Source organism: Wyeomyia smithii, chromosome 1 (genome assembly GCF_029784165.1).
Source record: "Wyeomyia smithii strain HCP4-BCI-WySm-NY-G18 chromosome 1, ASM2978416v1, whole genome shotgun sequence".
In the NCBI taxonomy this organism is placed as follows: Eukaryota; Metazoa; Arthropoda; class Insecta; order Diptera; family Culicidae; genus Wyeomyia; species Wyeomyia smithii.
Window position 1 is genome coordinate 188,354,456 of NC_073694.1, and position 25,527 is coordinate 188,379,982.

The window sequence follows — 25,527 nt, forward strand, 5'->3', positions numbered from 1 at the left end:
TCATAAAATGACCTGAACATAAAATTTAACCCGAACATTTTTGATTGGAGTGAGTGACTCAAAAGTGATTTTCGAAAAGGGTGTATGCATGTTGCTCACAAATTTGTTTTCTTAAGCACAAAAATAAAATAATATAAACACGAAATTGCACATGTTTTCTATTGTTTTTGGGAAGAAGAACAGGCTGAAGGTTTTTTTTCTCGAAGCATCGATATGTTATTATATATGGCATTTCCGGAATATTTTTGACCATTTTTGCATTAGCCGTGATTAGTTGATAGATCGACCTTTTATTTGGAACTGAATTAGTTTTAGTTGCCCCGACTTGACGAATAGATCAAGGAGATCTCGAAATAAATTTTGGAGACAAAAACTGGTTTTCTTTCGCGACATTAGATTGTCTGGTTGTGCAGAACAATTGCCGCGCAGTGTCGTCACCACCAGGCGCAACGTTCAGAATGAATGGATTCGCGAACAGGTGAACGGGGCGTTAAACACGTGCTTTCACATGCGCGGTCGTTTGCTGTCACGCGCGACTGTGGGCTGATGCTCGCCGAAGCGTATAAACTAGAATATTGCACCACTAATAGCTCTCGACAGCGTCAAACAGGGTGTAGAATAAATCGGTTCGCTTGAAACAATCTCCGCTTTATCAGCAGTCGTAGCTATTGAGTGACGCTCAAGAAGGAAGTACCATGACTAGTTAGCTCTAAGCTTGTCAACAAGATTGATTGAGTTTGAAAGGTAGGTACTGCTGCTTTAGAAGACGTGCCTGTTTCGTCAAGACTTTCATGATAATTGATAAATAAGTTTGCTCGTGGTAATTGGCTTAGAAGTAAGCGGCAACTATTAAGTAACACTAGTGATCAATTTACTCGGGCATAACGTGATTTTATTCCGTTTCCTGATTGTCAGCAGTATTTGATCTTTTAACTAGAATTGGAGAAATTTTGTGGCGCTCAAAACTTTAGAGCAATAAAAGTTGAAGTTCTTCCATTAGGCAGGTTACCTGTGGTTGATTTCATGTGTTATGTTTCACAAATTCTAATTTTGATCCCATAATAAGAAATGTTAGAACGAAAATATCCGAGCAAACCAAAAAATCAAACAAGCTCGAGAGCTCAGCAACACTGGTTTAGAAATTTAGCAACACTGAATCATACAGTCACTTCGAGCGCGTGGAAAATCTTGCCAAGAGAGGAAGGCATGACGGATGTGCAGTGCAAGGAAAATAGTTTGTTTACATAGGCTAGCTTCAGTAATGTTCCCAGGTACATCGATCGTCGAGCTCGGCGCACGTACAGCTGTTTTGGGCTCAGTTGTTTACGAGATCGCGATCGAGTTGGACGCATTTTTGCTAGGTTTGAAAGCCTGCATCGCCTGAGGTGGTGTCTACTTATTACCCGAACCTGGAAGCGGCGGTTGTAAGCTGTCGCTTGATAAATTATAGTGCAGTATAAGTGTTGACACGCGTACCGTAGCAATCATTGCGAAACAAATTGCAACTGAATTGGCAAATCAAACGGAAGTGTAAACTTGCTGTCTCGATTGGGAAAATCGAGGATTTCTGCAGTAAGCCGGATTTGTAGAAGTTGTATCGAGTGCGTGTTGAGTACTAGTTCTTACCTAGTGTGTTAACGGGTATAGTTTCACTGAGAGCCGCAAATTTGAACACAGAAGCGACCAACCAAGTTGCAAACAGATGCGCCAATTATTCGAGGAGTCGGTAATTGGTTAACAGGTGACCCAGACAGCAATTTTGCTATTTGCTGTGGCCCGGTGGCTCCGTGGAATTCGCTTGATTTACCCTCTACATTGGAATTGTTGCCTTGAAGTGATTGTGTTTATATCAATTTTTTGGTTTCGGCCTTTCGTTTTCCTTCTATTTATTATTGGCGGCCTACGGCGGATGTGAGTGGTTGTGAGGAAGTGACTCAGCCACTGGCTAATACTGGCAAAAGCTGCAGAAAAAGGTGGGTAAAGACTGTTTGAGCCTTCTGGCCATTTACAATAAACCAATTGGCGCAAAACGAACATTAGAAACTTAAATGCTGTAAGATCCATAGTTTCAAAAAGTAATGAATAATTGTATTTGACTGTTTGTGCGATTACAGTATTCTAAGAATTTGTTGTACGACTTGTATAAAATCTCAACTACTCACAAAAATTGTACGGTTGTAAGGTAACAAGAGCTCAACTAGTTGAGAATTGATTCAATTGAGAAGCAGTTTGGGTTATTCGTCATGAAAAACTTGCAATAGTCAGTACGAAACGCGATAGAAAACAATCGTAAATAATTTGGATCATTGGAACAATTGGCTACGGAGTCTATGTAATTTTCGAGCTAAGGTGAGTCTGATTTTTATGAGCTAGAATTGGTACGCGGTAGTAACGGCAGTGAAACATCAAGTCGCTTTTTATTGCACAATCGAATTTAGAGAGAAAACTCACTGTTAATAGTACTGATGCGGATTTGCAGATAGAGTCGTTTTCAACACCATACGCATGGTCAACGAGCAGCTTAGCTCGTTTCTAGTATGAAGAGCGATTCTTACATTTCACTTGGCATTCGGGTAGAGTAGAGATATGCAATTTTTCTTTCCCCCTGCAAACGGTCAATGTACTGATGAGAGTGTTACAAACTAATCATATTGCGTAGCAACAAAACACACGGTTGAGGGAGAGAAAATCTACCAAAACGATTGTTAGGACATCATATTATCTAGTCGCTAATCTACATCAGAACTATTGAAAGCGAGTTTTCTCACCAAACTGGAGCAAAATGCGACTTGATAACACTGGTTAACACCGATTTTGCCCAAGAGCTCAAACCAGAAAAAAAAAGAAAAATGAGTTCTCACGTAAGCAAACGTAGAAGTGACGAACCCGGTGTGCATTTATTCTGCGGTCTTTTGACACACTTTTAACCAAACGAGAAGTGCCAAAATTCATGGGAATGAAAAGGCTTTTTGCGCTTTTGTAAAGCAGTGTAATTTACCGTCTCTACTGTCACGTACCAATTTTATCTTGGAAACAAATAATCAAATTTCCGTGAATTTGAAAAAAAAATCAAAAACCAAAAATGCTCTGAATTTTCTGAATGTACTATATGTAATGTAGTAGGTTCACAGTTTAAAAAAAATATAAATATCTTACGCCATGAAAAAATAAAAAAGAGTATATTTTTAATGTTTTGAATGTTTTTTTTTTCAACATTCTTTGAAAAATCGTATTTGGAAAAATATTTTTTGCGTTTCTAATTTTCGAGATACGTAAAAATCATCATTCTAGAAAAAACTGGGTTTTATTTTATACCATAACAGAAAAACGAAAAAAAAGAAGTTGTGTATGAGACACGACCACCATGTTAACACAGAATGTCTTATGACAATGTTAGTGAAAATATACTCGATTGGAATTCATCAAGGTCGAAGGCAAAGTTCAGTAATACATATTTCTCTTTCAACTCTTCCTAGCGCTAAGATTACGATAGTGTATCTTGTATCAATATATTTATACCTAGGGGCTAGACAAATTTATTTTCAAGAGAAATATTTTGGTATTCATTGTTTATCGTTTCATATCACTCCGACAATAATGTGCAGTCAAGAAGCTGTGATATAGGTAGACTAGTGCCTGAAAATATTTCGCAATATATCAATAGTGTCTTGCCCCTAACCAGTAACTTTTATCCAACAATTGTAAAATATATCTCTGAAAATAACGTGGCGATCCTAAGGAGTTTCAAAATGGTGACTAGGGTAGATTTACGGCCTCTGGATATCATTCTGGTACTAGAAGTACCCATATTAGGTGATGTTCAGCCGATCTTAAGGTAATTTCAAGACTCTGGGCATTTTTTTGAATTCGAAAATTCCCATATCCAGGAGCCGGAAGTTACAATCAAAGATTGCAAAATTACATCTGGGGTCTATTTCAAGTCTCTGGGCATTATCCTGCTTTAGAAAATACTCATATTAGATGGTATTTGGATATATTTGACTGTTTTACAGAAACCGTTCAAAGCAAGGCGCTACATTTTGCAATGGTACAATAGCTAACATGATAAAATCATAACTTTCCGCATTTTCGTAGACGCTTTGCTAGTTCTTCAACCGATTGCTGTAATAATGGAGGTAACTGATTGAATTATAAGCATTTGAGATTGGACTAATTTCGTGACGCTCTCGATATTACGGGATAAGACGTAATTCTACACCAAAAAAAAAATTGTTTTTAAATTGCAAATTTTCATGTTTTTCTACAAAATATTTTGTGCCCCCAAATTCTGAATAAAATGTGTAGAAAATTCTCAGTCTTGTTTAACTTTCACTTTCACCCATGAACACGCGAAAAAGAAACATTGTTCTCAATAAATGCATGCACAAATTTAACTGCTGCCATAACTTCGAAAATCGGTAGCAGCGCTGTGAAAGTTATTGTTATTGTTATTTATTGTTAATTCATCCGACAATTATCGTCCAAATGAATGAAGTTTCTAAAAAACGTTCTAAAACTATCTAAACCCAACAGATGTAAATGAGTTAAAATAGTATAGCTGCGACCAATTTCGGTTTGTACTTCCAAAAAAATAGGCCCGTTTTGTTGAAGGTGCGTATAATTCTGGTCACTGGTTCAAAATACCCGAGCACAGCACGATGGAACGCATTATAAACATTTCGTCCAGTGCCCTGCGTCAAATTCTTCCAGGAGCATTGAAGAAAAACTTACTCAAAAGAGCTGGTCATTTCTTCACCACTGCTTGTTGATTTCTTTTCCGAGGGAAGCAATTTCCAACAGATTGCAACGGTGTTCATACGCTGGAAGATTCAGCCTGCCTGTCCAAGAAAATCTACGGAGTTCGAATCAAACAAAACGCTTCTGTAGCCTTTCAATCCTGTCAAGCCGAGTGAGATGGCACCCACACTGCAGCAGATGATTCCACAATGATTAACAATGATTTTAAAACGATGCACATCAGTGAAATCTTTTGATACTTTCATCAGAAATCCCAGTTGACGACTTGCACTTGTGTCCCGAAAACTAATTTTTCGTCAAGCAAGGTCATAAATTTCGTTGAAACGAGCTAGAGGTGTAGGGGAGAACTGCACAAAACGCACCAGTTGGGTAAGATGGCCCATTCTATTAATTCCCTAAAATACTCACACATGTGGCTTTTAATGACGAATTTCATAAAAACCCAGCTGTCCAACAGTTCTGGTTCCTCTAACTTTAACACTCTTTAAATTTATAATACTATGAATATTTCAATTTATTCTACTAACTTTCGTCAATTTTTACCTAAAAACGATCAAAATTAAAATTGTATAGGTAGCCTTCAAAGAATTGCTACCACGATGACACGCAATAACAGCACATTTATTGACGCTGATAATCATTAGATTTTTTTGGCACCAATCCTGGAAAATATTCAACAATGCTCGCTGTTTTTGACAGTCGGATAATCCTTCAACTACCACAAAAATCATAAAATCATCAGCATAGAATAGCTTACAACCAATTCCAAGACGAGCTGAAATACATAATCGAACTCATTGAAATACAAAACAAAGAGCAGTGGCCCAAGGTTACTCCCATGGGGATCACCGCATGTGTTTGTAAACCGTCGTTCTGGTTTTAATTTTTTTTAACATTTCTCCATGATCAGACGACCATGCTTATTAAGTAAATTATTTGTAGTTTTCAATAAAGAAACAATTTAATTTCACGGTGTACACCCGACTCTTTCTCTGCGCAATCTAACGGGTGACAACTATAAATTTGAAATTTGTTTTTAACTGCTGTCAAAAAAATTTGAAGAAAAACTGATTTATTTTTTATGAAGATACATTCATTACACACGGAAGAAAAAAATATTGGACATATAAGAAAGATCCGTACAACAGCGTTGTACGGCTTTCACGTCGACTTTTTGAATACATCTCTCGATTCTACCAATCAACTGTTTGCATCGAAGGAACTAAAAATCTTGATTGGACGATACTGTGGTAGATTCATTGGGTTGCGTATTTGGGACACAGGGGGTGCTCCGAAGCCGCAAGGTTTCAGAGTCCTCCTTGGTAAGCGGGTGGTCGTGGGTTCGAATCTTAGTATAATCAAGCCAGTTGGTTGCCAAAGGACTTTAGCATGGGTTTATTCTTAGGCTTCCCACCAACCTTTCCCTCAATCTGAATTCTGCAGTAACTCTGTTGATTCTCCTCCTAACAAAAATACGTCCCTGTTATAATAAAACTGGTGTGAGTAACGTATGAAAGTTTTCTCTAGGAAATTAGCTTGAAACGGAAAGGTAGAACTTACACACAAGCACGGATATGAATGATAAGCGTATCACTTACTTCAATAGTGTTACTGCCAATAATAGGAAGTGCGGAGTACACCTGGGTAATATCACAATAGATCTAATCTCTGGTCGCAGTGATAAGTCCACACAGGAAATTTAAAAAAAAAATGTGGATACAAATGAAGTCGAGTGATTGTACAGAAACGTTTGTGTTTTTCAATGTAATGTGATGATATTTTAACAGGCAAAAATGCATACCTACTTTTTATCGGTATGGTACTTAGGAAGAAATGGCGGATTATTGTTGAGGTTTGCAGGAAATTATACACAGTCGAAACAAAAATCACAGGCACAGTCGCTTTCGAAATGGGTTATCGAGAACATTTTGCAAAAACTGTTGTGCAGTTCATAGCGCACTGCACAATGGTCCAGAAACCAAATTTAGGGGAAAATTCCGGTCTAGAGCTCTATAGCAAATATTTTAGAGAAAAACTTTCTTCTACAAAGTTGTTACATATGATAAAGCGCCTATTGAAAAATTATCAAAAATTAGGGTGACCTGAATTTTCGAAGAAATCAAATATCTAACTTTTTTATCTTTATAGATAGAAGAAAAAGTTGCTGTACAATGTTATCCCTCCGTTAATTTTAAGTAGCTTTGTTGAATTAAGTTTTTCTCTATCTTTAAAACATCCGATTTATATTGAAATAACACATTTTGCGCTCTAACTTTTCTATTTCAATTTCAACCTTAAAACTGTCTTTGAACGGCTTTTAGGGTTTTTTTGAGAGAAACAATATGTAATACTGACATCGTGAACATCTAGTCTAGTCGAAGTTATTATTGTTTTTTTTCAAAAAATATGCGTTTTTCATTTGTTTGTCATTTTTTTTTGGGCAAACATAAAAAATACCTCTTGGTCTCAATTTAAAGGGCACATTTGACTTTATAAATGGAGAAATTTTCAAAAATATGTTATTTCCCCCATATGTCACAATAAGTAACGCGAACTTAATCACCCCCCCCCCCCCCTTATTGCGTTACGTAATTTGTGTACGACGCCTTACATATTGTTTCTCTCAAAAAAACCCTAAAAGTCATTCAAAGACAGTTTTAAGGTGACAATTGAAATAAAAAAGTTAGAGCGCAAAATGTGTTTTTTCAATATAAATCGGTTCTTTTCAAAGATAGAGAAACACATTGTATGTATAACCAAATTCTTAAGAATTAACGGAGCGATAATATTGTAGAACAACTTTTTCTTCTATCTATACAGATACAAAAGTTAGATACTTGATTTTTCGAAAATGCAGGTCACCCTAATTTTTGATAATTTTTCAATAAGCGCTTTATTATATGTAACACCCGGAGGCTGGAATAATCACCGGCGAGCTAAAAGATGTCGAAAAAAGGATGCCATCTTTGCAAATTGCGAATGTTATCACATATTCAATCCTTCTGTTAATTTTTTTACTGTCGGATGGAAGCAGATAGCAGAAGATGTAACGCACTCTCAATTACGTAACTGTTTGTTGCGTGTTGCATATAGCAGCTATGCGACTGGAGGCCGACTGAATACTGTTTGTGCTGACAGACATAAGGATGGATTTCGAATTGCTACTGTAAAGTTGAAATAACAACCGTCTTTGTTAAGGCTTCATAACATTTTGAATGAAGTGGTGTTTTGGCCTGGTGTCCACTGGGGAGGTACTTTCCCCTGAGGCCAATATCGATCACCCTTCACTATTGTGCCTCAATCAACCACACACACTTCTTCGTGGAAGTTATTTTTTGTAACTGAGAGATTGCCTCTCTTACACTTTGTATAGCGACTTCCTATATCTGTTGGAGAGAGTCGGCTAGATGAAGTGAGTGCCTAGAGAAAGTGCCTTTGCAGTAAGTTTGACCGCTACTGCTACTGCTGAGGCTGCTACCAAATTGGACCGTCCTTCGCATCATCCACCCGTAAAATGATTGGTTTGAGTAGAAGCAGGCTCCTATATAGCCCAACGAGTACATTCACGGTATAATACCCTATCGACCGTGTTAGGGTAAGCAATCATAAATCGGCTAATCAGCGGTCGAAATCTGCGTTCGCATAATCACATTGCAATTTTCTGCGTAGATGATTTTCCAATCGATTGCTGCATAAACGAAGCAAATCTGAAATCTAATATATAAAATAAAGTTACATATGTGCGACCGCCCATAACTTTACAACAGAGCGTATGATTTAAGCTGGCTTTGTTTTGTTGTATTCGTCTTTGTCCAAGGCAAATTGTTACGGCGAGAAAACTAGGAAAATTCAAATGAAAATGGTAGAATTCACGAAAATAGAATTTCCATACAACGAAGAAATGAGATCGCAGAAGGCGCAATGAACAACAATAACATGACAGCAATTCAAAACAGGTGAATCTCGACAGTTAGGTAATCATCCTTTAAAAGCTACCGCCGAAAATTAAATAAATTAAATTAAATTAAATAAATTAAATTAAATAAATTAAATAGAAGTACGCTCGACTGGTGGTTGAACTATTCTAAACATATAAAAATGCAGCTCTGTCGGTCTGTCTGTCTGTCTGATCCACATAGGCTTGGAAACTACTGAAACGATCGGCGTGAAATTATGTGTATAGGGGTTTTAGGGGCCAAGAAAGGTGACTAGGATAGTTCGAAACCCTTCTCTTTTCTGGAAGGGAGGGGTCCCATACAAATGAATCACAAATTTATGCACATCTCGAAAACTGACCAAATCGAACCAAACGAACTGACCCAACGAACAAAGCAAATCGAGCCAAATTTGGCATATGGATGTCTTTAAGGGTAACAAATATGTCCATATTGGTCCGACACCCCTCCCTCTTCTGGAAGGGAGGGGTCCTATACAAATGAAACACAAATTTCGCACTGTTCGAGAACCAACCAAGCAAATATAATCAAATTTGGTATGTGAATATTTTTAGATGTAACAAATATGTCCATAATGGTTCGACACCCCTCCCTCTTCGGGAAGTAAGGGGTTCCATACAAATTAAACACAAATTTTTGCATATCGGGAACTAACCAAGTAAATGGAACTAAATTTGGCAGGTGAATATTTTTAGGGGTAACAAATATGTTTGACACCCCTCCTTCTTCTGGAAGGGTGGGGTTTCCTACAAGTTAAACTCAATTTTTTTTACAACTCCAGAACTAATCGAGTAAATGGAACCAAATTTAGCATGTGGAGGTTTTTGGGAGCGTAAAATATTTTGATGGCACCCTCCCCACTTCTGCATGGGTGGACTCTTATACAAATCAAACATAAATTTCTATGGTGATTTGATACTCCTCCGTACTCTGGAAGGGGAGGCAGATTTCCCATACAAGCTAAACAGAGCTAACCAGGGTTTTCCGGAAAATAGCCTACAATGATCGGGTCGATGGACTTGAGCCAAAACTCGACTCCAGACGCCATTTTTAAATTTGAGATTGTAATGGTGCACTGAAGCCACATGTCGACCTCAGGCAACATTTTGAATTGTAGAATGGAAACTTCCGGTTTCTGGAAAACAGCCGAAAATGGTCGATTTCCATCCAATATGAGTACCTCCGGAACCAGAATGATGCACAGAAGCTAGAAATCGATTGCAGACACCATTTTGAATGCTAAGATGGCGACTTCCGGTTTCTGGAAAACAGCCGAAAGTGACCAAATACCACCCAATATGAGCGTTTCTTTAACCAGAATGACGCTCAGAGGCCAGAAATTTTCTTCAAATGCCATTTTGAAATCCAAGATGGCGACTTACGGTCAACCGAAAGTGTCCGAATACCACCCACTATGAGTATCTCCGGAATCAGAAGCTAAAAATTTACCACAAACACCATTATGAATTGTAGGATGGCGACTTGCAGGAAAACAGCCGAAAATGACCAAATAACACCCAATATGGGTGTTTCTTAAACCAGAATGACGCTTAGAAATTGTCTCCAAATGCCATTTTGGTATCCAATATGGCGACTTCCGGTTTCGGAAAAACAGCCGAAAAAGACCGAATAATAGTTAATATGGATATCTTCGTAATCGAGATGATGCATTGAAGTCAAGCTTTGACCCTGGACACTATTTAGAATTCAAAGATGACCACTTTCGGTTTCTGGAAAACAAAAAAAATACTGAACACCACCCAGTATGGGTATGTCCGGAATTAGATTGATGCCAGAAAAACAGCTGAAAATACCAAAAATACGAATACCACTCAATATGGATATTTTCAGGATCGAGGTGATCTACAGAAACCAAAAGTCGAGGATGTTGTCATTCCAATAAAATCCATTGTTTCAAACGATTTGTCTTTTGACTTTGATCATATCCTTTGGCCGATTCGTTGTGTATTTGCAGACTATTAACAAATCGCAAGGAATCAATGAGTGTTCAAAAATATTAAATTGAACACAAAAATGGGCGAGACGAAGTTTGCCGGGTCAGCTAGTTGGATATATTTTTTCTGCGTCAAAAAATACTAATTGCACAATATATCCATAATAATATTTGTGCAAAGTTCCATAGTAAAAAAAAAGAATAAATACCAAAATTGGAACATTTTCATGGAATTGCTCTCATTTTTTGACAACCTAATTCCATTTTATAACATAACATGAAAAAAGAGACTGAATCTCAGATTTTTGTAGATTTTTTCAGTGAGCTTTGCTCTTTTTTTCCAGGTTACGAGCAAATCATTTACTTATTTCATGAAAACTTTTTTCGCTTGTTAGGCAGCTATAAAAGTTAAAAAAAATTTAGCATCTGTTCTAGGCTCTAAACTATTTGCGAGTTCTGGGCTCTGAATCGGTTGAAGAAAACTGATTTCTAAACTTGGAAAAAGTATACACTGAAAATAAAGTCAGTTTTATTGCAATATTAATCTAAAAGTTTCTTTTTCATTCGTCATTGGAAAGCAGCACTATTTTTTCAGTATACCTATAATTTTTTTAAACTGAAAAAAACAATTCAGATCAAAGTTTTAGACCTTCAATTCTTCAAACATCTCACTACTAAAATATATACGCCATTTTTTGACCCTGGAAATATAGTCTGCGCCAATTTGACTCCTCACTATCAGCAACATTGCCCATTTCTTTTTAACCGTCCGTCGGTTTTTTCTCGTTTTCTTCTCAATCAAAAAATATTTAAAACTAAATGCTGGTGTTTGTTATTTATAGATGTGTTAACACTGTAATGACCATTCATCGATAATTTAAGAAGAAAAACTAGCATTTTTAACTATTCAAAAGTTGGGAGTCAATTTGACGCATGATTATCCCTTTACGCCCTTCTACGCATATCAAAATATGATTATTTTTTCAGGGTTAAATTACACTTTGAGTCAGAATGGTTTAAATACCTATAAAAATGTCATGGGTGTTCTAGTCTACAACATCTACAAAGTTCAGCATATTTAGAATGATTTCGCTAGGAAAGGCTGAAAGTTTACAACGAAAGAATTGTTACACAATTCTCCATACTACATGAGTTTGCTAAGATCAATAATACAGTACTTTAAATGCTACCCAAAAGTTCTCGGGAAGCAGAAATCCCATAACAGCAAAATAACTTCATTAAAATGCTAGGTACGTGAGTGGTAGCAAAAAACTATGTCTGTAATCATTGAACCCTAAAGGTGGAAACCGACCGATGTTATTATCGCAGAGCCGAGCAATACTCATGTTTTTTTTTCGCTTTAATCCAAACCATTACGAACTCGGGAACATATCGGCTACGTTTGTTGGCAGGACCTTTTCCACTATACCGTTGATCAGTGGCAGAAGCAATAACTGAAGCCCTTATTGTTTAAAGTGTGGTCGCCAGAAATGACTGTTCGACAAAAAGCTTGTTATTGTGTTTCGTTATCCGTTTAAAAAAAAATGTGTTTGTACATTATATATTGTCACTTCAATTGGCTGTGCAAATGAAACATCAAACAACACGGAGTTACAAAAACTTAAGATAAAAAATCTCGTTCGATCACAACTGTACAGATATATCGTTATATCATTATATCGCAACAATGGATATAATTTGTTTGTTTATCTACTATCGTTGAGATTCACACGGTTTTTTTGGCTTAGTTGATAATAGTAATACTTCCCATTTGGTGAGTGGAATCTACATTGTTTATATTTGATTGAAACTTTTCAGTGAAATCAATTATGCAGTGTGGAGTTCTACCGTTTGAGATTTGTGACCGTTTGTCCAGTTATGACCAGATCAAACTACGTACACGCTAATTAATTGTAAAGCAAAGTAAGGAATACAATATCAATTTCGCTTAAGCAATTTCGTGGTAACTTAATGTCTACAATAATTTACTTGTTGTATTCGAAACCATTTTGACCCGAAATCTTTCAGTATAATTCTTGTGCCCAACGAACAGAATATGTGCAGGCATATTTTATATCATCACAATTTTTAATTCTTATTTCCAAATTTGCATTTTACGTAACCTCTAACGCAAAAGTTCGTCGAACAAAACTGTTCAACAATAATTAACGAAACTTTCCACTTTAGGCATCCTCGAGAGAACTCGAAAAAGACTCAGCAGTGCCTGTAGCAAGGTTTAGTAGTGACACCAATTCATTAGTTACCCTATACTTTCGCGCCTCACAACGAACAACATAACGTGTTATGTTTACCTAAAAAAAGTCAGTCGCAAACTTGACCTTGTAGGCGGCTGCTACCTCGAAACATCGCCAACCGGTGCGGAGTCTAAGAACTTGGCAGTGCTTACGTTCGGGCTGGTGAATGACCGCCATAAAACAGAAATTAAACAGTCCGTGCTAAGGTTAGAGTGCCGTTTTTAATTGCATACCTTTGCTCGATTGGTGACCCGCCGCTGCTGGTGCTAGCCAAAAGTCGAACAGGTTTTCGGAGAAAGGGACTAGTTTATGATGCTACGGAAGGACACTCACAATAGATAGGCGTTCGAAAGTGATTTGAGTGTGCATATCTTGGCATCGCCTAGCCTGCGGTAATTTCTGATTTCCGTTTGGTTTTTAGGCTGAAGATTGGAAAGTCATCGGTCTTGAATATAAATATTTCAAAATCAATTAGTAATGATTATTATTCTTAGGTTATAAATTACATTTCGAATTTGTAGAAATATCATAGTTTCTTTTGTCCTGTATTAATTTTAATTCGGGTATTGACGTTGTATTACGACTTTGTTTTCTATCATCTATTCTGTGTAAATTACAATGAAATTGCCATGGACAGTAATAACTGTAGACCCACATAAAGAATTATAATCAACGATATTTCGTTGCACGGATAAAACGTAGCTGCTTAATTGTGTGAAAAAAAAAAGAAGTTTATTGCTCGAACTACCGAGTGCAATGAACTAATCACGTGCAAGCTCGTCATAAACGAACGTCGAGAGTAGATATCCAGGGTCCTCACAAAAACGATTCAAACTACGCCACTAAAAATGATAGTTCCGAAGTAGCTAGCGCCCTGTTTTTGTGCACCGTGGTAGATACCAATCGCCTACTGTTATATCATCTATTCAATTTGAAATCTCAAAAGTAGAAATTGTTCGAAAAGTTTGTGGCAATCTTCTTTGCAATCAATTGAATAATTTGCTATTCTATCAATCGTAGCCAGAGATGCGATCATGTCTTGAACGTTGTCTTCTAACTGATAAAAACAGTTACCTAAGAAATGTTGGCATTCCTCGTCAATTGAATTAAAACGTGATAGCCTTTGAATAGTACATTTCGAACCCTAATCGTGTAAGCCGGAAGAACATTGCAGCAACTCATAAATTTATGATTTTATCGCAAGGTTGCCAAACCCGCTTGAGCTAGAGCAGAGCTGTAGATAGAGGAAATAGGTCTACCCAGCAGTGGTTGTGTTGAGAAGCCGGTGAACTAAAGAAGTGTTCTGATGGACACTTTCTCCATAAGTTGAAGAGCCTGTAGAGAATGGGCCAAAGGTGATCCTAAGCCATAACACCGACAAAGAATAGTTTTGAAAAAATTGACAATCTGATAACAGATTTACTAAAAAATTTTGAAATTATTATAACATCCGTGAAAATTAGATCATTTTAAAACTTGTATTGTTACATTCGTTTGGCACTCTAGAATAGTCTGGAACGAACGTGGTTATTCTAGACACTGTTACTTCCCCTACGCAAGCCCAGCCGGCTAGCGGAGAATTGCAGACAGAAAAACGCGATAAAAAGCTCCTGAACGCTTTACGCAGAGTGGAGAAAACTGTGCTAATGAAAGCGAAAACACCGACCGACCGACCTGGTGGGTGTAAAAATGTGTTATTGAGTCGCGTGCTTCGCGTTGCAATTATACAATTCTATTGTTTTGCGCTCTTATTTACCTTATTGGTTTAAACGTTGTTATCGATCAAATTGCAAGGTAAAAGTTGAATGTAACAGCTTTACCTGTTTACTTTGAAGAGGCACGGTCATATTCGTACGTCTAACATTGATAAATAAGTGTCTAATTAGCGTCAAATTAGACCTTTGGCTGTGGAAGGAACTATTTAGTGAACTATGTTTGCGTAGGAGCCAGAAACGGCCGAGAACAGAATTAGAAGTCGGCCATTTTTGGCTTCTGTACCGTTTCACCCTAACAGGTTGTTTATTTAAAGGATGTGTTATCTACCACTGTATAAGCAATGGTGATCAAATCGACACCATGGCCAGCCATTACATTGTCCATCCGTAAGAAATTACTCAACTTGTGTTGGTTTTGACTTAGGGCTACGTCTTCGTTTCCTATACTGTGGAACATTCTGTGAATGCGAAAATGAAACCACCAAGGATATAACATCAGATTTCACACAGTAATAAATATTGAACCACACAATGGATTACAAGTATTTATACTTTGTAAGAAAAATAAAATTTAGACCAATTTCGAGATACGATACTTATTGTTATCGTTATTTAACCGGTCAGCAGTCGATATAAATGGAAAATAGGCAATCCGTAAAGTAGCTAGCTACGGCTGTACCGCACTGCTGCATGCTATACGAACAAGCAATCTTCCAACAGTAAGTGTATATTAGATTTTCAATAAACGTTGAAAATAATAATTTACTACATAATATACGTCATATTATCTTCACTACTTCCGTGACGACGGATTCAAGCAATAAACATGCTTACCTATAAGCACTAGGAGTTTCTCAGTTTCACACGATCATTGCGTGCAGTTTTTCTTCACCCTTTCTCCAATGAAAATGCTATTTATAGCAAACGGTTAATTCCACCTGCCGATAAAATGACATTCATCGTTCGGTTGCGCAACTTAAGGCAGATTAAATTTGCCATATCAGTCGATCGTATCCGATCACAATGATGGAGTAAAATTATAAAATATATTTGAAATTGGTAAGAAATTCTAATGAATTTTCGTGCGCGTCTTGGTGTTATCAACTACTGAAAGTAATGATATTAATTTACAAGAATCAACAAAAGACAGGAATTTGTATCATTTTTGTTAGGTTGTTATGATTGGCTTCTCACAATATATTTAGTTATAGTGGTCATTTGCGGTACATCCTAGGGTAAATAGTTAGTTAGGTGGAGAACTTAACACTGGTTTGAGGGCGTCATGCTTGTCAGTTGTGTGGCTTATTGAGATACTACGAAAAACAATGAACGGTTTTCAACCTAGTAGGCGCTAAAGTGTATGCATAAACATGAACCCATTGTTTACACTCAAGTAACCGAAGGAAATTCTACCTGATAATCACGTTTTATAGGTAGCAACCAGAATAAATCGTTAGCGGCTAAACGCAGTGACATAGCATGTAATTAGTGGCGGGTTATGTCTGCGGAGACATTCGTACTTCGTAGTTATATCACGTTAGGTGATTTGTTCAGTTATAGGTATTTAGATGTTCATTAGCTTAACGGAAATGGCATCGACCGACGAGAAATATAATCGAACTCATACTCTGTCACGTTTTGCGCAGTAGTTATATTGACTGGATAACAACAACAATTGACGGGGAACTATATTTTGCGTGAAATGCGGCATAAATTTAATCTTAGAATTTTACCACCACATAAAGTTGTCAGGTTTGAATGTCATTTTCTACTATTCTCGCATAAATCTTAGAATTGTTCCGTAACAAATCGAGAAATTTACAATGTGTAACAATTCCGTTTCTTTGTATAGATCAATAACGCCGGAATTCTTCGGTTTATTCACATACATTTCAGTTAGTTTACTTGCTCTTCACAAGCCATCCGCAAGTCATTGAAAAACATCTATGTAAATCTGCCTCTACACTTCAATGAACAAAACAGGATCAGTGCATCGCCGTTCATACCAACAAGGCAAACACAAAATTGCAAAAAAAAATAACGTCACTTATCACGTACAACATTTTTTATATGTTGCATTTTCGGAAGGAAGTCCCAACAATAGTACTAATCAGGACCGGATTCAGATGCTGGGGGCCGATATTTTCGTGAGGCTTTTCTTAAAAAATTGAGGTAAGAAAATTTTAAAATTTGAATTGATTTTACGCTTCGCTGTAAGGTAATGAGCAAAAAAAATGTTTCCACTCTGCCTTCACGTCTGGCCCAGGGCTAGGGGGCCCTCGTGTCGGAAGACTCTGGGCATTCGCCCATTTTGCCTTTCCCCCCTTAAATCCGGCCCTGGTACTAAGTATTTAAACCAATTTCAAAACTTCAATTCAATTATCCTTTGTACCGAATACAAAAATGATCACATGACTGCTCTGTGTTATGAAGCGAAGAGTGCTGGTGAAGTGAACACTATGTGAACAGCCAACACTCTAACTACTTCATCACGTAGTTATGGTCTAATTCGGAAATGTTAAAAAGGTTATGTTTAAACATAACACGTACTGTGACCAATCATAACAGCGCATGGAAATTTTTAGAATAACTTTTATATCCGCAATATAGTTGTTTATTTGTTTTTTCTTCGTATATGAATTATTATTTTAATATGAACATAATCTCTAGAGATTTCCTGACGGATCATGGCTGTGATTTGATGCAAAAAATAGTGAAAATAGATCATTTTTTCAACAAATATTGTTTTATAAGTATTTTTGCACAGATTTTGACAATAGTGTTTGAGTTATCAGTGACGAACCGAAGTGCGATATTAATAATAAGTCCATGTCCATCTCAATAAATTTAAGTTTACTCATTTAGATATTATCAGTGAGTACAGTAAAATGCAGCAGAGATCTCAGCAGAAATATCGATACTATCGAGATTCTGTGAAATCTGCAATTGGAAACCTGTCAAGCTTCAACGAGAATATTGGCAAAATTTAACAAAAATACTACATACTTATTCACTTTTTCGGCGACTGTTCGTGGAGATCGTATGGCGAATCCAGAAGAAGCCTCCACCAATCTCGGTTAGACTGCTCCTCTCCAGTCGCCCCTTGAACACGCTGCCCGCTCGCCGCCAGCAAACATCCATCGCGTGCGGGCCTGGAAGTCGTCGGACCTCTAATCCGAATTTGTACTGAATATTGCTGGTCGCCAGTCCGCCATTCGTGCTACGTGACCAGTCCACTGTAACCTGCTGTATTTTGATCATCATCTTTGATGATGACGGTGAAGCATTTTTTCTTAATATATTTGTAAAGGTGTCGCGGCCAATATGTATGAAAATGAAAACTGGAAGTCAGGTATCTTATCCTTGTCATCTTTGGTTACACCCAATTTTCTAGTTTGCCGTCAAGCACCGATTGTAAGATTTTACACTCGAGGACCCTCAGCACTCACCGCTCGCCTTCTTCACGTCTACGTAAATGGAAGGATCAGCGTCCTGTTGAGCGCAAATTTCGTGCGGACCTGTAGCTTGCGGGACCTTAGTTGACTACCCAACCCTGAATAAGTCCTGTCTCCTGCCGCAGACCGTATCTTCACTTCGCGGCTAAAAAACAACTTCAAAAGTATCCCCTTCCATCAGCACCATAACAACAACGCCCGTAGAAATATCACACTTTCTGTCAACCATCATGTACTTAATTTCATGCAACTTTCCTTCTGAGAGTCGTAAAGGCCTCCTTCATAGCTCTACGATTAACACCGATGATGTCGCAGTTGTTCGCAAAATTTAGATACCTCGTCTTGATGGTGCTGCTACTCTGCACACCTACCCTTTGTATATCACCTTTCATGTTGAACAGCAAGTTTGAGAGCTCGTCCCTTGTGGAACCGTCACCACTCGTATCAGGGTAATCAGTTTTGATGGGGAACCATGTTCAAGCATAACCTATTACAGCTCGTTGCGTTTTACTGAATCGTACGCCGCCTTGAAGTCTATAAATAGATGTCTAAATGTGTCTGCAAATTGTGCTCTCGTAATATGTCGAGAATCTGTCGCAAATTGAACTAAATTATCCTGCTCGGACACTGTTGTTCACCAACAAAGGCTTCCTGTAACGGCCTTAGTCCATGAAACAGGATAAAGGAGAGAATTTTATATCCGGAATTGATGAGGGTTATGCCCCGATAATTGCTTCAAACTACTCTACGCCTCTTGTTATAGATAGAATATATGTATGAGTCCTTCCAAGCAATTCGTAGGTGATTTCTTCTCAGACCACTTAAAATCGTATTTTGAGATTTTTCATAATGAATATATTTATAAATAAGCGAATTCTTTTTTCATTATGTCTCTATTTTTAAAATTATTTATATGCATCTTCGAACAAAATGCTTTTGCACTTGATGTAATTAAGTGCACGAAGCTTTGAAAAAAAATAAAGTTACATTGCTGCTATGTCACAAAAGTGAATTATCGACAAGTGTCTCAAAATAACATTTTGTTAAATAGTCTGGGGGCTCAACCAGAAAATGACTGGATATGGTGTAACAAAAAACTTTTGTATAGCGACTTCTGTCTAGTCGACGTGCTAATTTGAGGTTTATGAAAAAAACATGTTTTCACGTGTTTTTACTTAATTTTTTTTATCACTTCAAAATTCTGTAAAACCGAACTCAAATATATTTTTTGCAAATTTCTCAGCTCATCGGAAAATTCTCAGTTTTGGTGTATTCTGAAATAAAACCTTTGAAAAGAGTACCAAACTTTTCGCTGTCGACCATCCTATACCACAAAGGAATTTTTATGAGGAAAAACTTCCTGAAAGACATAAAAATTCTGTCTTGAATCGTTGTTGAGCTATACGACTTTTACTATGGAAAGAATATTGTAAAAAGTGGCAATCTTCAGTGTGTGCAACATCGAGTCAACCATTCTTGACTACGGCTGCTTAGCAACATTAGTTTGTTTGTATTTGTATTAATATACATAGTAGGCGCTGCAGATTAACCAGTATCTATCGTTCCATGAAGCCTGAACGATGTCACCCAGATTTTAAGTTATAAAAGATATTTTAACAGGCGCTTCCCGAATAAAATTATAAAAGACACATCTTCCTATTGAACAAGAGGTAAACTTCAAACCGGAATTTCAGCTAGAAGATATTGTCACTGACCAGCCGCTCAACTTTTTCGATATCTTAAAAGTAGATGCCCTACCTGAGGAAGACCCTGAGATTTTGAGTACAGGTCGGACTCGATTATCCGGAAAATCGATTACCCGGAATTCGATTATCCGGAATTTCAGACTCGATTATCCGGAATTTTATTTTTTTGGTGTCCGTTCATAATTTTTGTGCCGAATTTTGCCTTTGCCATCCGGCATGTTTGGGACATGTTCGAATTAAGTGAAAATAATCAATGTCCAATTTATTTTTTTTTTGCTTCTCAAGATTTTACCCCTTTTCGCCTCAAAAATAACTTCTGGTTACGCCACTGCATCATACAGGTAAAACAAAGAAAAGAAATATTTATTTTATGTTTATTTATAGTAAAATTTCAGTATTTTTTGTATGATTCGATTATCCGGAAAACTCGATTATCCGGAAAAAAATTTTTTTTGATGTTCCGGATAATCGAGTCCGACCTGTAATAGTATTAAGTACATACAAATCAGAGAAAGATGCGAGGATTTGTGTGTAGTTGACGATCTCGCAGAACGTGTACTAGGGCTGGCAGAAGACTTGAATGAATTCGAGACCTCTACTAATAACGAGCATCAAGCATCAAGTTTCGTTAACCATGGCTAAAACCCGTAAACATCTGTTGTTGACTATTTGAATAATGTAAATAATAATTAGTTTAGAGCGTAATTTTACAGCTGAAACAATCGAGCTATGGGATGGATGATATTTTTATTGATTTACGAACTTGAAAACTGCATCTGAAAGAGGATTCAAATAAATAGTACTACGAGCTGAGTTCACTTATCCAAAATAAAATCATGTCTGCGCTAAAAATCAAATCCTAGTAGGCGATGTTTATCTTCATTTTCGTTGATGAGTTGACTTGATGTTGCACACACTGAAGATTATCACATTTTACAATATTCTTTCCATAGTAAAACTCGAAGAGCACAATAACGATATAAGATAATCGATAGGATTTTTGTGTCTCTTAGAAAGTTTTTCCTCATGAAATTCCCCAACTTTCTGTGGTATAGGATGGTTGATAGCGTACCAAACGCTTTATAAAGGTTTAATTTCAAAAAACGCCAAAATTAAGAATTTCAGGAGAGCTAAAAAATTTGTAACAATGAAATTTGAGCCACAACAAGCCGTAACATTTTTTTTCTCTTAGTTTGGACACCGGAGTCAGTTATTGAGTTATGTAGCCCTCATTTTCAGAGGAGGGTGGAATGTCGAACCACTATAAAAACATTCATTTCACTCTATTTGCTTGATTAGTTCTCGAGTTATGCAAAAATTGTGTTTTATTTGTATATAAGAACCCTCCTTTCCAGAGGAGGGAGAGGTATCGAATCATCATAGCAAAAAAATATTTCGTGCTCCCAAAAACCCCAACATGCCAAACTAGTTTCCATTTATTCGATTAGTCCTCGAGCTATTCAAAAGTTTGTGTGGTCCCATCCCGCCTTCCAAAGTAGGGAGGGGTGTCATATCAACATAGAAGCATTTACTGTCCCCAAAAACCACAACGTGTTTAATTTGGTTACATTTGCTCGATTAGTTTCCGAGTTATGCAGCAATTTGTGTTTGATTTGTATGAGAGCCCTCCCTCCTAGAAAAGGGAGGGGAGTCATTCTACCACAAACATATTTTTTTTTGCACGCGTTAACCGCCACACGCCAGATTTGGTTCCATTTGCTTGATTAGTTTTCGAGTTATACAGATATTTGAGTTCTTTTTTTATGGGAGCTCTCCTTTTTAGAGCAGGGAGTCGTGTCTACCTACCATAGAAATATCTTTTGCTTGTTAAAACATTCAGATACCAAATTTGGTTCCATTTGTTTGATTGGTTCTCGAGTTTTGCAGAAATTCGTGTTTCATTTGTATGGGAGCCCTCTCTTCCAGAGAATCATAAGAATAATTATCATAAGAACTTCGCCGGCCCCAAAAACCCCTATATACAAATTTTCACGCCGATCGGTTCTGTCATTTCTGAGCCTATATGGATCAGACAGACATTCAGGACTCCATTTTTACATGTATAGATGCCATAGAAACAAATTACTTATCAGCATGTTGAAATACAAACATATTATGTCGTTCACTATCTTTTTCTGTATCAGAGCTTATTTTCAGATTATAAAACTGATTTAGCAAACTTTAACAATAATAATTTAAAGCTCCCAATTGAAGGACATTGTTTTAATCACCCCGAACCTATTTTTAGCGTCTGTTTTGCAGGGGATTTTGTTTAGCATCCAAATAGTGCCTAAATGGCTACAATTTTGGTTGATTTGTTTCGATTGATATTTATTCAGAGTTTTAGTTTCTGTCATTGAAATTTTCGATACTGATCAAAATTTATGAGTTTGAGGGCCGTTTTCTTCGACTACTCGAAATGGGCGCCACTGCTTAGGCCGGTACTTAGTCTACTTTGGTGTGGTATTGTTCGAACCAGCCAGCTTATTAACCTTGATATCCTGATCCGACGGATTCAGCAGGCAACATTTGTCACTAAGATAATAAACAATGAAGTTGATTCTTTCGGACTAAACAACTTTTTTATTATTTCAAAGCCAAACTAATTATTTTTTACCAACTACAATTCTACGTCAAACATGCGGTCGACATCACAAAATCAATCATTTTTTATCGTCTATATCAAACTTTTAGATACCAAAAAAACTATAATAATTGTAGAAACGAGTTTTGAGTGTTTTTAATCGTCTTCATACGCGGTATTCATAACTAAATTGACTTTTCTGCTTTAAATATTCAGCGTAAATAAAAACCGCTCCGCTTCTGTCGATCGTGTTCATCCGGCACGATGACGTCAGTTTGTGGGAGAGAAAAAAATATAGGCCCGGCACTTCTTGCTACTAGTGTCCACTCTAGGGATGATTTCAGTTGAATTATACAGACACAGGTTGGCTGGCTACCTTAAGATTAAGGGACTTTTGAGTACAACCCATATCAGCAAAGCCGCGCAGTTCGGCGCTCATATGGGTTAATCGATGACGAGCCATCGAAATAGTCAGCCTATACACCAATATACAGGTTCCCTACATCGAAACGACGCCCGTTGACATGAATAGTGTTAAATACATCGTAACTCACCGCTCAAGTAGTATTTTCCGGCTCGAGCTGGATTTTGCGAGGAGAAAATACGAAACAAAGCACCCCCTGTCGATCAGCAACCGGTTGTTAAACGATTGTAAACAAAAACATTCTCTTCACCACATTGACGGAGCGTATCTTTCGCGAAAACTGGTTACCGTTCACGGCACAGCCCACATCGTAGCGAGTCATGGAGGTATCAAAATCGATCCAACGCCTAGTGCTGAGTAATCGCATTAGTACAATTGCTGTATCAATATGATAGTTTATGATTGAATTATGATCGCTGTGAGGCGAAAGACGAGTACATTGATCTCTCTTTCATGGTTCATTACGGTTATTCTATTCAAAAGCCTGTAGAGGTTCATATAATTTTCTCCCGATACTAACGCATTATTCTGCTACCAGAAAGACAACAGCCGTCGAGAAAACCCCCGTTCGACCGGAGTTTTGGTCACGTGAGTTACGCGTCTGCTATTTATTTACTAGTTAATTCCGCGACAGGTTCAATCAACCTTGTGCGCCGTTGCTTCCAGCAAGGATAGGTCGTCCTCGTTCAAATGACAGGTCCACTTTTGTTGCTGTTCATTGAAACCGTTTCGTCAGCGCACTGAGTGCCAGCTAGAATCAGGTATCGCGTGTACGCGATTAAAACCATGAGAGCAATACAATAAATAACATCGCGGCGACGGTGATAGACCACGACTTATGGGAGCAACCTTACGGGGAATGACTCTTTGTCACGTGCGTACGATACATATAGGATTGTCGCTTGTTCCGTTGTTTTCGGTTCAAGACGTTGCGGAAATCTAGAAATCATAATGCTTTTGTCGCCAAATCGAGGTTCTTCCGGGTGCTTTCGGCTCTCTCGCGATCTTGATTAAAATAGCGGTTTGCCGATTCTCGCAGACTTCTAGCTTAAGTACAGCTTGCGCGATTTGCATATGAATGTGCTCTACCGCAGCATATCTACTACTAACGGTTAAGCGAGACCAATTTGTTCCAGACTATACCAATGATGGAAATATCCGATATATGGTTGATACGGCATTACTGTGATCGCGATAGCTCGTATGGTTACGGTGCAATAAAAATGCGTTAAATACTTTTTACGCACATAAAACGGGGGCTTCGATCGGATATAGCATCACGCGGCTCGGGGGATGCTCGGAATGTTGATTAAGTTGTTTGACCCTAGCGGTCTAGACTTACGGTGCACTGGGGTCAGTTGTTAGGCTACTTATCCGTCCAGATCGAACTCAACTGGATGCAGTCCATATCGGTGCAACTGGATGACCTTTAATGTAACCGCGAACTGTACCGGCGTTTGCGTAGAGGCGGTTCATCTTCGAACCGCGTGGGCCGTGTGTATTCGAGCACGATTATGTTAGTAATGCGTAATGAATGTGAGGCAGACATGTGCGCTGAAAAGCCGCACGGAAGCGCAAACGATAAATAAGTAGTTATCACTGCGGGTGCGGGTGCTGCTGAAGCAGACGAACATGCTTGTGGTGCCTTGCAGGCTGGGAAAATACGCGCAGCTGTGTTCCCGACGGCTGTAGCGGCTGCAGACCCTTCGGGTGGTTGATCAACTGTGTACGGAATGGAACCTGTGTATAGCGTGACGATTGTGGAGCTTTGCTCAATAATATGTTTTGTTTGTGTAACAAAGAAAAATATTTACGTAGCGTAGGTATTCGCGTGGATATCAGTTTGATCAAGATTTTTGCTCAAGATAATAAAAACAATAAAGAAAAAAAAAAAAAAAAAAACAAGTGGCCAATGATAAGAGTTAGAGTATATGGAATACTTCACTAGTTTGGCTTCCACATCAACTGACCTGGAGTTTATGAATTAAAAGAGTTCAAAAGAGATTTGTCCGAATTGCTTTAAGAAATCTGCCATGGCGTGACCTACAGAATTTACCTCCATACGGTGATCAATGCAAGCTAATCAATCTTGGAACCCTAGCTCGACGACGGAAAATTCAGCAGGCAACATTTGTCGCTAAGCTCCTGAACAACGAAGTAGACTATTCCAGATTGCTATCTTTACTTGATTTTCGTGTCCCATCGCGTGCTCTAAGGACTTCCACTCTTCTCCAAACATGGTTTCATCGCACAGCGTTTGGATTTATTGCGCCTCTGTTTTCGATGATACGTGCATTTACTTTTTCTGAAGATTTATTCGATGTTTCTCCAGTAGAATAGCAAGATCTGCTTGTTTTACATAATGATGTTAACGATAATGATACATTCATATTCATTAAGACTTTATGTTAGATGGATAAATAAACTAATAACTGATAACCTGAGATTAATAACTAATTTCATTCATCAAAAGTGACAGTATGAGAACACGACTTTTTATTGTAAACCCCTGATTCCTCGCTTTGTCGTCGACGTAACCCCACGAATTTTTGATGGAAACCACTCCAGTATTTAATTCGATTTGGTGGTTATCTTATCGCCAGCTGTTATTGTTTCTTTGATTTGTTACGAACTCTCAACTCTCAACTATAGAAAATGCAAACAATCGTCACAGCATGACATTCCTACACCGTCTTTTGGGAGTTTTTTTTTGTTCAAAA

General features: G+C 37.7%; 1 protein-coding gene across 1 annotated transcript in view; it reads left to right on the top strand.

Annotated features, from left to right (window-relative positions):
• Nucleotides 1–1,310: 1,310 nt before the first annotated feature.
• The window catches only part of LOC129719028 (sodium-independent sulfate anion transporter), a 90,901-nt gene continuing 66,684 nt past the window's right edge, over nt 1,311–25,527 (top strand). Inside the window, exon 1 of the mRNA XM_055670361.1 lies at nt 1,311–1,973. The gene's annotated coding sequence lies outside the window, so the exon portion shown is untranslated. The remainder of the gene's footprint in view (nt 1,974–25,527) is intronic.